We start from the raw sequence: 17,285 nt of genomic DNA, 5'->3' as shown, positions 1-17,285 counted from the left end.
GGCAGAGAAACACTTAAAGAAATACTCAACCTCATTAACCATCAGGGAAATGCAAATCAAAACAACTCTGAGATTTCACCTTACACCCATTAGAATGGCCAAGATCAAAAACTCAAGTGACAACACATGCTAGAGAGGTTGTGGAGAAAGGGGAACTCCCTCCATTGCTGGTGGGAATGTCAACTTGTACAACCACTCTGGAAATCAATCTGGCGCTTTCTTAGACAACTAGAAATAGCCCTTCCCCAAGATCCAGCCATACCACACCTAGGCAAATATCCAAAAGAGGCTCAAGTACACAATAAGAACATTTGCTCAACCGTGTTTGTAGCAGCTTTATTTGTAATAGCCAGAAGCTGGAAACAACCCAGATCCCCCTCAACTGAAAAATGGGTACAGAAATTGTGGTACATCTACACAATGGAATATTACTCAGCAATGAAAAATAAGGAAATCATGGATTTTGTAGGTAAATGGTGGGAACTGGAAAGGATCATCCAGAGTGAGCTGTCCCAGAAGCAGAAACACACACAGGATATATGATATATAATCACTCATATGTACATATAATATAAGATAAACCTACTAAAAATCTGTACATCTAAAGAAACTAATCAAGAGGGAGGACCCTGACTAAAATGCTCAATCCCCATCCTGAATGGAAAAGAGGATGGATATCAGAAGAAGAAGAAAACAGGAAACAAGTTAGGAACCTGTTACAGAGGGCCTCTGAAAGGATCTTCCCTGCAGACTATCAAAGCAGATGCTGAGACTTATGGCCAACTGTTGGGCAGAGTGCCAGGAATCTTATGAAAGAAGAGGGAAGTAGTAAGAGCTGGAGAGTATAGGAACTCCATAAGGAGAGCATCAGAACCAGAAAATTTGAACACAGGGGTCTTTCCAGAGACTCATACTCCAACCAAGTACCATGCATGGAGATAACCTAAGACCCCTGCACATATGTAGCCCATGGCAGTTTGGTGTCCAAATGGCTTCCATAGTAATGGGAAGAGGGACTGCCTCTGACATAAACTGTTTGGCCTGCTCTTTGATCACCTCCCCCTGAGTGGGGAGCAGCCTTACCAGGCCACAGAAGATGACAATGCAACCACTCCTGATGAGATCTGATAGACTAAGATCAGAAGGAAGGAGAGGGGGACCTCCCCATTCAGTAGACTTTGGGAGGGGCATGCGTGAAGAAGGTGGAGGAAAGGTGGGATTAGGAGGGAGGAAGGGAGGGGTTTATAGGGGGATACAAAGTGAATAAAGTGTAATTAATAAAAAAAAGTTTTAAAAGGAAAAAATAGATAAGTGAAAACCAGATATTTGAGGAATAAATCAACTTTGTTGAATTCTTAACTTCATTTATATCAGTTATCAGTTATATAAAAATAATAAAAAGTAGTGCAAGCAAGTATACAAAAAGAGGTAACGATTTCTAATCTGTCTCTTTTATCCCCCTCAGGAAAAAAATATGATGTAGAAATTTGAAATTACTCTTAAGTTCTTCTTACTGTCTCAAATATTTTCATGGCTCAATTTTTTTTTTAATATAAAGCGTAGGTACTTTTTCTTCCTTGTTAGCATTAGAGTAGTCAATGTAGCAACATGAATAATGATTCTTCTATTTAATCATACTAAAATATTCCCAATAATTTTCTCATATAACATATGTATATATAACTATGTTCCATATGTTTATATTAGTATGTTATTATCTTACACATTCACTTACCCAGATGATATAAACCAAATTCTAAACTTATTATGTTAAAGATGCTAACTATATCCATTTTACAAAGAAGAAAATTGAAGCTGAGAAGGCTACTAATATATTTTCTTCAGATCACACATCATGTCAACTGCTTAATTTAAATCTAGTTTCTAATTCTCTGTCCTCCATTTGTGAATGAAAATTCAGTAATTTTTGTAATGCTTATACATAAGGATAAGGAATTGATACATAGGCTAAGAGATTCCCTTTGCTCTTGGAGGAAAGTGTGTTTTCCTTCCTTCCTTTTTTGATTCCTTCCTTCCTCACTCTTTCCATTCCTTATTTTCTTCCTCTCTTTCTTTTTTCTTTTTATTCTTGATAGTCTCTTCTCACTTGTGGCAATATAGTTCAACAGGAATACTTCTCAGTGACCATGGAAATCAACAAGTGTTACATATTACTAACAACAACAACAAAACCCTATATGAACCCAAGAATTCAAGATTCTTTCACTGTATCATCTTCATTAATCACTCCCAAAAGTATTCCTTTTCTCAAACTTACTGTTCAGTGAGATATTTCTTTTATAATTTAAACATACAGTAATACTGGATCTTGAAACACTTGTTTTTGGAGTGTGACTCTCTACTCTACCTTAGTGTTTGAATATATCAAGTTAATTATAAAAAAAATGACATTTTTCCACAAAGATCAATTTTGGGATATGACATTCTGCACTTAATGTACTTTTGGTGAGAATTAAACATATCAACAGACTCTAAAGCAAATTACTGTGGTTTACTTTGTCTTATGATTACATAGAACTTATGAAAAGCCAGGAATAAGGAACAGTATTGAGAAAATGTCTATTGAGAAAAGTCTTTCCAAGTAGAAAACCAAGGCCAATAACTATGTTCTAATATATATATCAACTTTTTAGTGGATGAGTGAGGAGATGAATTAGACAAATTAAAAGCATAGTTAGAAATTTTAAAAAACTGAAGAGATGCAAGCAAGTCAGATAGGCTCTGTGGATGAACTTTTGTTGGCTGCTGAATAGTTTCAATGAATATTGAGATGTTTCTTAGTGTATCAAGTAAATCACAAAGATTGCTGCCATATGGTTATATCTACTGAAGAAATAACATACCCAGCCAGGATCAGGGAACAGTATGGTGCAGTAAAATTTGGGGTATGTTGAGGAATAGTGTTATTTAGATAGAAGAGCTAGTTAAGAATAATAAGTTGGAAGGGGTAGGAGGAGGAATAATAGAAAATCATGCTGTCATTATAATGTGATCATAATACATTGCATATAAGTATAAAAATGTCAAAAATAAAAATATCCTAAGAGGAAATGTGCTATTTTTTTTCTCAAACTTCATTAAATTAGATTGGCATTTGATGTGTATTTAAATAATGCTCTTAAATTTTAAGAGTAACAGTGAACAGGATATTCAGGAAATGTTAGTGCAGGGTATTTTCCAAGTAGCTAAGGCAAAAATCATTCCCTTTCCTTCATTCGTTTTCAGTTGGTAGATGGATGTGTTGACATTCTTTTCATAAAGAGCATAACATAGTTTTGAATAACTAATTGATTGGGTTCTACAAGGATATATGAATCTCTATTATTTTGGAGAATATCATTTTGGCATTGTTCAGGGTTTGTTTTTTTTTTTCTGCCTATGGGAAACCTATCAGTTCATGGGTAGTGGTAAACTACCAGGAAAGTGATAAGATCTTCATGTCTTCAGTGAAGACATGGCCAAATGTGATTAAAATGAGGCAAGCATGCACATCTTAAAAGTCTGTGCCTTCATACCTAAACATAGTAAAGGCAATATACAGCAAGCCTATAGCCAACATCAAACTCAATGGAGAGAACAAATCAATTCCACTGAAATCAGGGACATGGAAAGGCTGCCCACTCTCTCCATGTCTCTTCAACATAGTACTTGAAATCCTAGCTAGAGCAATAAGACAACTAAAGGAGACCAAGGGGATACAAATCGGAAAGAAAGAAGTCAAAGTTTCACTATTCTCAGATGACATGATAATATACATGAGTGACTCCTTCAGTTGATAAATACCTTCAGCAAAGTGGCTGGATCCAAAATTAACTAAAAAAAAAAATCAGAAGCCCTCCTGGATACCCAAGACAAAAGGGCTGAAAAAGAAATTAGGGAAACGACACCCTTCACAATAGCCACTAATAACATAAAGTACCTTGGTGTGACCCTAATGAAACAGGCGAAAGACCTGTTTGAAAAAAACTTCAAGTCTCTGAAGAAAGAAATTGAAGAAGATTATCAGAAGATGGAAAGATAGCCCATGCTCATGGATTAATAGGATTAACATAGTAAAAATGGCTATCTTGCCAAAAGCAATCTACAGATTCAATGCAATTCCCATCAAAATATCAACACAATTTTTACAGACCTTGAAAAAAATTCTCAACTTCATATGGAGAAACAAAAAGCCCAGAATTTCCAAAACAATTCTGTACAACAACAGATCATCTGGAGGTATCTCCATCTCTGATCTCAATCTGTACTACAGAGAAATAGTAATAAAAACTGCATGATATTGGTATAGAAACAGAAAAATGGATCAATGGAACTGAATAGAAGACCCAGAAAAAAAAAAAACCCACACACCTATGAATACTTGATTTTTGACAAAGAAGCCAAAACCATTCAATGGAAAAAAGACAGTATCTTCAACAAATGATGCCAGTCCAACTAGATGTCTACATGTAAAAAAATGAAAATAGATCCATATTTATCACCCTGCACTAAACTAAAGTCCAAGTGGCTCAAAGTTCTCAACATAAAACCAGATGCACTAAATCGGTTAAAAAAAAGTGGGGAAGAGCCTAGAACTCATTGGCATAGGAGACAACTTTCTGAACAGAACACCATCAACACAGGCTCTAAGATCAACAATCAATAAATGGGACCTCATGAAACTGAAAAGCTTCTGCAAAGCAAAGGACACTGTTGTCAGAACAAAACGACAGCCTACATATTGGAAAAGGATCATCACTAACCCTACCTTTGACAGAGAGCTTATATCTGGAATATATAAACAATTAAAGAAGTTAAAAGGCAGTAATTCAAGCAATCCAATCAAAAAATGGGGTACAGAGAATTCTCTGTAGAAGAATTTAGAATGGCAGAGAAACCTAAAGAGATGCTCAACATCGTTAGCCATCAGAGAGATGCAAATCAAAACGACCCGGAGATTTCACCTTACACCCATTAGAATGGCTAAGATAAAAAACTCAAGTGCTAGCACATGTTGGAGAGCTTGTGGAGAAAGGGGAACCATCCTCTATTTCTGGTGGGAATGTAAACTTGTACAACCACTCTGGAAAGCAATCTGGCACTTTCTCAGACAATCAGGAATACTGTTTCCTCAAGATCCAGCTAGACCAGTCTTAGGCATATATTCAAAAGAAGCTCAAGTACACAACAAGGACATTTGCTCAACTATGTTTGCAGCAGCTGTATTCATAATAGCCAGAACCTTGAAACAACTCAGATGTCTCTCAACAGAGGAATGGATACTGAAATTGTGGTACAGCTACACAATGGAATACTACTCAGCAATTAAAAACAAGGAAATCATGAAATTTGCACACAAATGGTGGGATCTAGAAAAGATCATCCTGAATGAGGTGTCCCAGGAGCAGAAAGACACACATGGCATATGCTCATTTATAAGTGGGTATTTGACCATTAAGATAGGATAAACATACTGAAATCTGTACACCTAAATGAGGTAAACAAGAAACAGCACCAGGGCTAAGATGATCAGTCCTTACCTAGAAAGACAAATGAAATGGACATTGGAAGTAGGAGAAAACAATTAACAGGACAGGAGCCTACCACAGAGGGCATCTGAAAGACTCTACCTAGCAGTGTATCAAAACAGATGCTGAAACTCATAACCAAATCTTGGACAAAGTGCAGGAAATCATATGAAAGACGGGGGAGTTAGTATGACCAGGAGAGGAAAGAAGCTCCCCAAGGACCAATTATATCAGGGCACAGGGTTCTTCTATGAGACTGTTTCTCCAACAAAGGACCATGCATGGATATAACCTAAAACCCCTGCTTGGATGTAGCCTATGGCAGCTCAGTATCCAAGTGGCTTCTCTAGTATAGGGGACAGGGGTTATTTCTGACATGAACTCAGTGACTGGCTCATTGATCTCCCATCCCCCGAGGGAGGAACAGCCTTGCTAGGTCACAGATAAGAATATTGCATCCAGTCCTGAAGATACCTGACCGGCTAGGGTCAGATGGAATGGGAGGAGGACTGCTCCCACCAGTGGACTTGGAAGAGGGCAGGGAGGAGATGAGGGAGGGAGGGGTTGGGAGGGAAAGAGGGAGGGGGCTATGGCTGGGATACAAGTGAAATACCTGTGATTAAAATTAAATTAAATTAAAAAAATCTGTGCCTTTAGCAAATTGCACTCTAGCCTTTCTCCCACAAGTCCATTACCTAAGAGACAATATACCAATAGTGTTTGTTCTAAAATGTGGTTTGAAGATGGTTTACTAATGAAGATCAAAACAGAACCAAATGGTAAGCACAGTGCTGTGAGTGATTTTAATTGATTCATTATTTATTAAAATTTATTCATTTTGTATTCCAGCTGTAGACCCCTCCCTCATCTCCTCCTTGTCCCACTCTACCTCATTTTTTACCCCTATGCCCCTCCTCTAGTACATTTATAGGGGAGGTCCTCTCCTGATATCTAACCCTAGCCTATCAGCTCTCATCAGGCCTGGCTGCACTGTCTTCCTCTGTGGCCTGGCAAGGCTGTCCCCCAAACCCCACAGAGGGAAATGATCAAAGAGACATCCACTGAGTCCATGTCAGAGACTGCCCCTGTTCCCCTTATAGGGAACCCACATGGAGACCGAGCTGCCTGTGATCTATATCTGAGCAGGTATTCTATGTTTTCTCCATACATGGCCCTGGGTTGATTCATCATTTACTGCAGGATCTCCTAGACCCAGAATTTTGATCTGTTGGTCTCCTTGTGGAGCTCCTGTCCCCTCCAGGTCTATCTCCCCCTTCTTCCATAAGATTCCCTGTACTCTGCCCAAAGTTTGACTATGAGTCTCAGCATCTGCTTTGATACCCTGGTGGGTTGATACTTTCAGAGGCCCTTTGTGGTAGGCTCCTATCCTGTTTCCTGTCTTCTCTGCCTTCTGAAGTCTGTACTGTTTGCCCTTCTGAATAATGATCAGAATGATCTTTTGATTTTTGTGAGGCATTTGCTGGTTGTCTTTTGAGAAAACTTACTTAGAATATTTCAGGTCCTTTCCAGACCACAGAACTATTTCCTATGTAGTACTAAGATACTAAGAGCATCTGTCGTTAATGTTATTTTGAAGCCTTTAGAAACTGTACTGCTAAGAACAACCCTTCCCCAGGGTAACAGAATTTCCTGCCCTGTTGTTATTTCTACCTCCTCTGTAGGGAAGTTGGCACAAAAACATCTCTGCAGGCACTGGAATTTCCATCAAAGTAGCCTTAGGAAGATTACCAGCACAGTCTTTGCTTTTTACTTGATTTGGATCAGCAAGTTTGTGTAGACCACAAAATCAGCGAACAAACTAAAACTGGAGGTGCTTTAAAATTACTTGATAGGAATCATGACAATTCATTTGAGAGATGGTGTTTGACATTATTGCAACAATTAAATTACAAAGTACACTTTTATTTTAAATGTGTTAGAAATTCACCTGTTTTATTTATTTGCATGATTGTGGTCTCAGAATGGAGATTTCTGACCTATCAACATTTTGCAGCAAGATTATTTTTAAACCAGTTTTTAAAGATTGTGTGGTGGCAGTGGGTCAGCTCTGAACTGATAGGCCAAGATATCATTTAGATCTTGAATTTGACCACATCATGTCTCTGAACTAGAACATTAAAGGCAAGATATACTAACTGCAATGATTGAAGCAAGATACCAGGAGACAAATACAAATTCAGATGTGGCACTTTCCTGTCTACAGTACTATAATTCATTTAGCTTTTCTGGTATGAATTCAATTTTAATTATAATATATGTACCCGCCTGCGGGACTAGTAATTTCTGGGGTCTTTGAAGAGGACCAAGCCTGAAAGAAAAATGGGCGAGAGAGAAGAACGGACTCAAGCAAATGTGCACATGTCAAGAGTCAAATTTTATTGAAACGAAGCAGGCTTTTAAGGCCAACCTTAGATAGGGGTGGGGCGAGGGAGGAGCACAGTGTAGAATTCTTTTTACTCAGGAAGGGGTAGGTTGGAAAAGCACACTGTAGAGCCTTCTTACTCAGGGAGGGGCAGGGTAGAAATTACAAAATCTTCTTGGCCCGGGGCCTGGAACATTTAATGGTTATTTTGAGAAGTCATGGTACAGTTAGCACATTTCTGCAACTGTCAAGCAGGATGTTGGTCAGCCCGGTGCAGCAGGGTGGGGGGAATGAGAAAAGGTCAGAAGTTTCTTAGGGCTTGTCTCCAACAAATATAGTAATATCGGGCTCCGGGAGGACTCTCATTCTGAACAGCAGCACAGCAGGTTTGGCACAGTGACCAGCAAGCAGAACTCGCGGCCATAAAACACAAGTGATTATGTTTCTCAGGTGAGAGGATACCCCACAGTGGGGGATTCAATCAGCTTTAACTCACCCAGCTAAACAGCAGAAAAGACCCTGGTTCCACCAGGCGCTTGGTCACCAGCCCAGAGCTACACGCCAGCGTGATCTGCTCACTGTCCAAGACTGAACTGTGGGCCCACAACATCACAGACTGGATTTTCCAGTCGAGAGATAACCCCACGGAGCAGGAAACGATTGGGACTGACCTTAGGTCACCCAGACATCCCCTGGAAAAGACTCAGGTTCCGAAGGTGCCCCAGGAGCCAGCCTGGAGCCAGAGCCAGGGACCCAGGCACCTGCACGGAGGCCTGACTGCGCGCCTGATTCACCACCTCAGAAAGAACTGTGGGCCCCAGGGCACCAGAGACTCAGTTTCAACGTTGTGTGCAAACCCACAGGGAGGGAAACGGCTGGTCTGATCTCAGAGCACTCAGCTGATACCACCACCCCGAAAAGGTCTCGGGAAAATTATCCAGTTTAGGCAGAGGTTCAGGCTCCCAATGGCCAGAAAGGCGGAGCCACAGGCGGGCGTCTGTGCCTGTGGCTCCTACTTGCCACCACCACAAACAGAACGGTGGTCCCCAAAGCAAAGACTGGGTGTCCCTGGCAGGAGGAAACCCCCAGCAGGGGGGATCATCAGGTCTAATGCTCAAGACACCCAGAACCAAAAGACTCTCTGGATTCATGCATACTCTAGGCTTTAGTCTTCTACTGCAGGCAGGAGCGCTGTGCTCAGCTGCCATTATTGAGTACCCCTAGGGCACTGGGGCACACAGCTGCATCCTCAGACCTACAAAAGCTAGAGAGCCATTACAGCAGCCCTCAGATACTGTGCCAAGGATCAACCAGTTACCCCTAGCTAGACTGACAAAACTGTGGGAATCCCTGGTCCTTCAAGAGGGCTGCACCCACAGCGTCCAGACCAGAGCAGTGCCTGCAGCCAACATCCCAGACAAGGACACACAGCTTCCAGTCCAGACTGAGGCACCCAGCCTCCAGACCAGAGCAGTGCCCCCAGGTGCCAACTCAACCTAGGTGCACATTCTCCAGGCCCAGAGCAGAACACTCAGCCTCTGGCACAGAGACTTGCTGGGCACTCCTCTCACTTTCCTGGACATAACTGTGTCCCCAGGATAACACACTAAGCTTCCCTGTTGAGAGAAAACCCCACAGCTAGGGAATCAACAGGTTCTTCAAGAGGACTGTACCTGGAAAACTGTAACAACAGCAGCAGCTCACTAAATTTATAACAAGAAACCCAGCAGTTGGGCAGCTGTCTTGAGAACTTCTATGGGTAACAGGAGAGCCCCCCCCTCGCCTAACAAAGACCACAGCTACTACTCAGGCCTAAACACCTGAGGTGAGCAGTGGCAATTCCTGAGAAACACTGGCCATACAGTGACCATAACCAAAAAGCAGAGGAGGACTCCTTCAGGAAAAATCATCTTCTGGCCAAGGGGATTCTCCCTACCACAGGACTCCAGGAAGCACAGAAACTAACAGCCAACACCTAAAACAGCCCAATGGGTAGAGGTCAGCATAAAAGCTCAACCAACAAAAGACAGAGCAATATGGCATCCCTAGAACCCAGCCATCCAGGAGCGAACAGCCCTGGACAAAGCAGCACAATAGAAAATCAAGAAGATGACCTTACATCTATGCTGATGAAGAGGTTAATAGAGGAAACAAATAAAATACGTAAAGAATTAGAAGAAGATAAAAACAAACAGATCATGGCTATCCGTAAAAAATGGAGGAAGTTAAAGTCAAGCAGTTTATGGCCATCCATGAAGAAATACAGGAAGATGCAGCCAGACAGTTTGCGGCCTTCAGAGAAGAAATAATTAAATCACTAAAAGAAGTAAAAGAAACACAGTTGAAGGAACTAAAAGAAAAAGAGGAAAATACAATCAGACAGGTGAAGGAAGTAAACAAAACAAATCAAGACCTGAAGATAAAACTGGAAAAATTAAAGAAAACACAAATGGAGGAAATAAAGGAGAGGAAGAATTTAGGGAAGAAAACAGGAACTACAAAGGTAAGCATAACCAACAGACTACAAGAGATGGAAGAAAGAATCTCAGGTGTAGAAGGTACAATGGAAGAAATCAATGTATCTGTCAAAGAAAATGTTAAATCCAAAAAATTCCTGACACAGACCGTCCAAGAAATGCAAGACAATATGAAAAGACAAAACCTAAGAATAATAGGTATAGAGGAAAAAGAAGACTCCCTTCTCCAAGGCCCAGAAAATATTTTCAACAAAATCATTGAAGAAAATTTCCCCAAGTTAAAGGAGAAGCCAATAAGAATACATGAGGCCTACAGAACACCCAACAAATTTGACCAGAAAAGAAAATCCTCCTGCCACATAATAATCAAAACAGTAAGTATACAGAACAAAGAAAAAATACTAAAAGCTACAAGGGAAAAAGGCCAAGTAACATATAATGGCAAACCCATTAGACTCACACCTGAGTTTTCAACAGAGACTATGAAAGCCAGAAGGGCCTGGACGGATATCATGCAGACACTAAGAGAACACAGATGTCAGCCCAGGCTACTATACCCTGCAAAACTCTCAGTCCTCATAGACGGAGAAAACAAGATATTCAATGACAAAAACAAATTTCAACAATACTTACAAACAAATCCAGTATTACAGAAGACAATAGAAGGGAAAATACAACCCAAGAAAATTAGCTTCTTTCAAGAAAACACAGGAAATAATTAACCTTACTTCAGTAAAACAAAAAGCAACCAAGCACACAACCTTATGACCACAGCCAACAGCAAAATCAAAGGATCTAACAGCCACTGGTCATTAATCTCTCTCAACATCAATGGACTCAACTCTCCAATAAAAAGACACAGATTAACAGAATGGATACGTAAACAAAACCCAGCAATCTGTTGCATACAAAAAACACACCTAAGGCACAAAGATAGACATTACCTGAGGGTAAAACATTGGAAGATGACTTTCCAAGCAAATGGACCCAAGAAACAAGCAGGTGTAGCCATCCTAATATCTGATAAAATAGACTTTCAACCAAAATTAATAAAAAGAGATGGGGAAGGACACTTCATACTCATCAAGGGAAAATTCCACCAGGAAGACATCACAATCCTGAACATCTATGCCCCAAATACAAGAGCACCCACATTTGTAAAAGAAACATTGATAAAATTTAAACCACATATAGATCCCCACACATTGATAGTGGGAGACTTCAACACCCACCTCTCAACAAAGGACAGGTCAAAAAAACAGAAATTAAACAAAGAAACAATACCTCTGACAGAGGTCATGAATCAAATGGACCTAACAGACATTTACAGAACCTTACACCCAAACACAAAAGAATTTACCTTCTTCTCAGCATCTCATGGAACCTTCTCCAAAATAGACCATATAGTTGGTCACAAAGCAAGCCTCAACAGATACAAGAAGATTGAAATAATCCCTTCTATCTTGTCTGATCACCATGGAATAAAGTTGGACTTCAACAACAACAGAAATAGCAAAAAGCCTACACACATATGGAAACTGAACAACTTGTTACTAAATGACAGCTGGGTCAGGGAAGAAAAAAAGAAAGAAATTAAAGTCTTCCTAGAACTCAATGAAAATGAAGACACAACATACCCAAACTTGTGGGACACAATGAAAGCAGTGCCAAGAGGAAAGTTCATAGCAATAAGTGCCTTCAAGAAGAAATTTGAGACAGCTCATTCAAGCAACTTAATGGCCCACTTAAAAACCCTAGAAAAAGAAGAAGCAGACATACCAAAAAGGAGCAGACGGCTGGAAATAATCAAACTCAGGGCTGAAATCAATCAATTAGAAACAAATAAAACAATTCAAAGAATCAATGAAACCAACAGCTGGTTCTTTGAGAAAATCAACAAGTTCGACAAACCCTTAGCCAATCTAAATAAAAGGCGGAGAGACACCACCCAAATCAACAAAATCAGAAATGAAAAGGGGGACATAACTACAGACACTGAGGAAATCCAAACATGCATTAGGATTTACTTCAAAAGTTTATATGCCAGCAAATTTGAAAATCAAAATGAAATGGACAATTTTCTTGATCGATTTGACTTACCAAAGCTGAATCAGGACCAGGTAAATCAACTAAATATTCCTATATCCCCCAAAGAAATAGAAGCAGTCATCAAAAGTCTCCCATCCAAAAAAAGCCCAGGACTAGATGGCTTCAGAGCAGAATTCTACCAGACCTTCAAAGAAGAGCTAACTCCAATTCTTTTCAAACTATTCCGCAAAATAGAAACAGAAGGAACATTACCAAACTCATTCTATGATGCCACAGTCACCTTGGTACCTAAACCTCACAAAGACTCAAAAAAGAAAGAGAATTTCAGGCCAATCTTCCCTATGAACATTGATGCAAAAATACTTAACAAAATACTCGCAAACCGAATACAAGAATACATCAAAGATATTATCCACTATGACCAAGTAGGCTTCATCCCAGGTATGCAGGGGTGGTTCAGTATATGGAAATCCATCAATGTGATCCACCATATTAACAAACTGAAAGAAGAAAAGCACATGATAATCTCCCTAGATGGTGAACAAGCATTTGACAAAATCCAACATCCATTCATGTTTAGAGTATTGGAGAGATCAGTGATATAAGGCACATATATAAACATAGTAAAGGTGATATACAGCAAGCCTATAGCCAACATCAAACTGAACGGAGAGAAACTTAAAGCAATCCCACTGAAATCAGGGACAAGACAATGCTACCCACTCTTTCCATATCTCTTCAACATAGTTCTGGAAGTCCTTGCTAGAGCAATAAGACAGTTGAAGGAGTTCAAGGGGATACAGATTGGAAAAGAAGAAGTCAAATTATCACTACTTGCAGATGATATGATAGTATACATGAGTGACCCCAAAAACTCTACCAGGGAACTCCTACATCTATTAAACACCTTCAGCAAAGCGGCTGGATACAAAATTAACTCAAAAAAATAAGTAGCACTCCTGTATACAAAAGACAAAAGAGCTGAGAAAGAAATTAGAGAAACAAAACCCTTCACAATAGCCACAAATGACATAAAGTACCTTGGTGTAACCCTAACTAAGCAAGTCAAAGACTTGTATGAAAAAAATTTCTGCTCTCTGAAGAAAGAATTAGAAGAAGATATCAGAAGATGGAAAGATCTCCCATGCTCATGGGTTGGCAGGATTAACATAGTAAAAATGGCCATCTTACCAAAAGCAATCTACAGATTTAATGCAGTTCCCATCAAATTGCCAACACATTTCTTTATGGATCTGGAAAGAAAAATTCTCAACTTTGTATGGAATAACAAGAAACGGAGAATTGCTAAAACAGTCCTCAGCAATAAAAGATCTTCTGGAAGTATCTCCATCCCTGATCTCAAGCTGTACTATAGAGCAACAGTTATAAAAACTGCATGGTACTGGCATAGAAACAGAATGGTGGATCAATGGAACCGAACAGAAGACCCAGAAATAAACCCACACACTTATGGACACCTGATTTTTGACAAAGATGCCAAAACCATACAATGGAAAAAAGATAGAATCTTCAACAAATGGTGCTGGTCCACCTGGATGTCTACATGTAGAAAAATGAAAATAGATCCATACTTATCACCCTGCACAAAACTGAAGTCCAAGTGGATCAAAGACCTCAACATAAAACCAGACACATAAAATTGGCTAGAAAAAAAGTGAGGAATACCCTAGAACTCATTGGTACAGGAGAAAACTTCCTGAACAGAACACCAACAGCACAGGCTCTAAGAGCAACAATCAATAAATGGGACCTCATGAAACTGAAAAGCTTCTGTAAAGCAAAGGACACAGTCATCCAAACAAAGCGACTGCCTACAGATTGGGAAAGAGTCATCACCAACCCGTTATCTGACAGAGGACTCATATCCAGTATACATAAGGAACTAAAGAAGTAGAAAAGCAGCAAACCAAGTAATCCACTTAAAAAATGGAGAACAGAGCTAAACAGAGAATTCTCTGTAGAGGAATATCGAATGGCAGAGAAGCACTTAAAGAAATGCTCAACCTCATTAGCCATTAGGGAAATGCAAATCAAAACAATCCTGAGATTTCTCCTTACACCCCTGAGAATGGCCAAGATTAAAAACTCAAGTGACAACACATGCTGGAGAGGTTGTGCAGAAACGGGAACCCTTCTCCTCTGCTGGTGGGAGTGTAAACTTGTACAACCACTCTGGAAATCAATCTGGTACTTTCTCAGACAACTAGGAATACTGCTTCCTCAAGATCCAGCCATACCACTCCTAGGCATATACCCAAAAGAGGCTGAAGTACACAAAAAGGACATTTGCTCAACCATGTTTGTAGCAGCTTTATTTGTAATAGCCAGAAGCTGAAAACAGCCCAGATGCCCCTCAACTGAAGAATGGATGCATAAACTGTGGTGCATCTATACAATGGAATATTACTCAGCAATGAAAAATAAGGAAATCATGAAATTTGCAGGTAAATGGTGGGACCTGGAAAGGATCATCCTGAGTGAGTTGTCCCAGAAGCAAAAAGACACACATGGTATATACTCACTCATATGAAAATACAACATAGAATAAACCCACTAAAATCTGTACATCTAAACATACTAAGCAAAAGAGAGGACCCTAACTACAGTGTTCAATCCCCATCCTGAAAGGCAAAGAGGATGGACATCAGAAGAAAAAGAAAACAGGAAACAACGTAGGAACCTCCCATAGAGGGCCTCTGAATGCCTCTGCCATGCAGACTGTGAAACATATGCTGAGCCGGACAGCCAACTGATGGGCAGAGTGAATGGAATTTTATGTAAGAAGTGGGAAGTAATAAGAGTTGGAGAGGGCAGGAACTCCACAAGGAGAGCAACAGAACAAGAAAATTTGAACACAGGGAACTTCCCAGAGACTCATACTCCAACCAAGGACTATTCATGGAGATAACCTAGAACCCTGACAATGCAGCCACTTCTGATGAGAACTGATAGACTAAGATCAGAAAGGAGGAGAGGAGGACCTCCCTATTCAGTGGGCATGGGGAGGGGCATGCATGCACAAAGGGGGAGAGGGTGGGATCGGGAGGCGAGGAGGGAGGGGCTTATGGAGGGATACAAAATGAATAAAGTGTAATTAATAGAAGTTAAAAAAATGAAAAAAATAATATAGTTATATCATCTTTTTCCTTTCCCTTCTCTCCCATTATCATCTCTTATATACTCTATCCTCTTTGGTATCTTTCAAATTCACAGATTTTTTTTTCTTTACACAGTTGTTGTTACATATATGTAGATCACATTTAAATAATTATAAAGTATATTAGAGAATATTAGGCATTATTGGAAAGTAATAGTCATTAAACATCTCCACAACAAGATAAGCATTTAAAAATATTTATATACGGAATCCTCAATGGTGTATATAGCAATTATACAGGATGACTGACATAGAAAGTCATGGAGAAAAAAGTGAGGGATAAAGTAAGAAAGGTAATGGATTTGTTAAAAGATGGCCACATGATCAGAGGCAATAGGAAACTACGAATTTTACCACAATAAAAAATGTTGAATAATTGAATATTGCTCTTGAAATATTTATACACCTGTTATTTCTTTAATATTGATGAAAACAGTATGAGAAAGGACAGGATCCTTGGAGGAGACAAAGGACACAGTAGTTGTAGATATTGTTATAGATTCATCCAATAAAATTTTTAGTTTTATGATTTAGGCTCCTGATTTCTCAAAGCCTTGTTTATTGTTTCTAAAGGCATATGATTATAAACTTTATATATTTTTTGTGTTTGTTTGTTTGTTTTTCTTTTGATTCCAGGACTCACTATGCATTACAGACTTGGTTTCAGCTCAGAATCCTCTTGCCTCAGATTCAACAAGGCTAAGATTACTTGTATGAAAGATTGTTCACAGCTATCTCTTATAATTTTGTATAAATTAGAAAAGAAGTTAAAGAGCAACAAATCAAGCAATCCAATTAAAAAATGGAGTACAGAGCTAAACAGAGAATTCTCAATTGAGGAGTACTAAACTGTAGAGAAACACTTAAAGAAATGCTCAACGACCTTAGTCATCAGAGAAATGCAAACGAAAACGACACTGAGATTTCTCCTTACACCAATCAGAATGGCTAAGATCAAAATCTCAAGTGATAATACATGCTGAAGAGGATGTGGAGAAAGGGGAACCCTTCTCCATTGCTGGTGGGAATGCCAACTTGTGCAACCAATTTGGAAATCAATCTGAAGCTTTCTCATAAAATTAGGAATAAAGCTTCCTCAAGATTCAGTTGTACCACTCCTAGGCGCATATACAAAAGAGGTTCAAGTACACAACAAGGACGTTTGCTCAACCATGTTCATAGCCACTTTATTCATAAATAGCTAGAACCTGGAAATAATCAAGATGTCCCTCAACAGAGGAATGGATACAGAAGTTGTGGTACATACTACTCAGCAATTAAAAACAAGAAAATCATGAAATTTGCAGGCAACTGGTGGGATCTAGAAAAGATCATCCCGAGTGAGGTATCCCAGAAGCAGAAAGACACACATGGCATATACTCACTTATAAGTGGATATTAGACATGTAATATAAGATAAACATACTGAAATCTGTACACCTAAAGAAGCTAAACAAGAAGGAGGACCCTGGGTAACATGATCAATCCTCACACAGAAAGACAAAGGGGATGGACATTGGAAGAAGGAGAAAAGAAGAAACAGGACAGGAGCCTACCACAGAGGCATCTGAAAGACTCTACCTAGCAGTATATCAAAGCAGATGCTGAGACTCATAACCAAACTTTGGACATAGTGCAAGAAATCTTATGAAAGAAGCAGGAGATAGTAA

Source organism: Meriones unguiculatus, chromosome 2, assembly GCF_030254825.1.
Source record: "Meriones unguiculatus strain TT.TT164.6M chromosome 2, Bangor_MerUng_6.1, whole genome shotgun sequence".
NCBI classification, from domain to species: domain Eukaryota; kingdom Metazoa; phylum Chordata; class Mammalia; order Rodentia; family Muridae; genus Meriones; species Meriones unguiculatus.
This window is presented reverse-complemented; position numbering follows the sequence as displayed.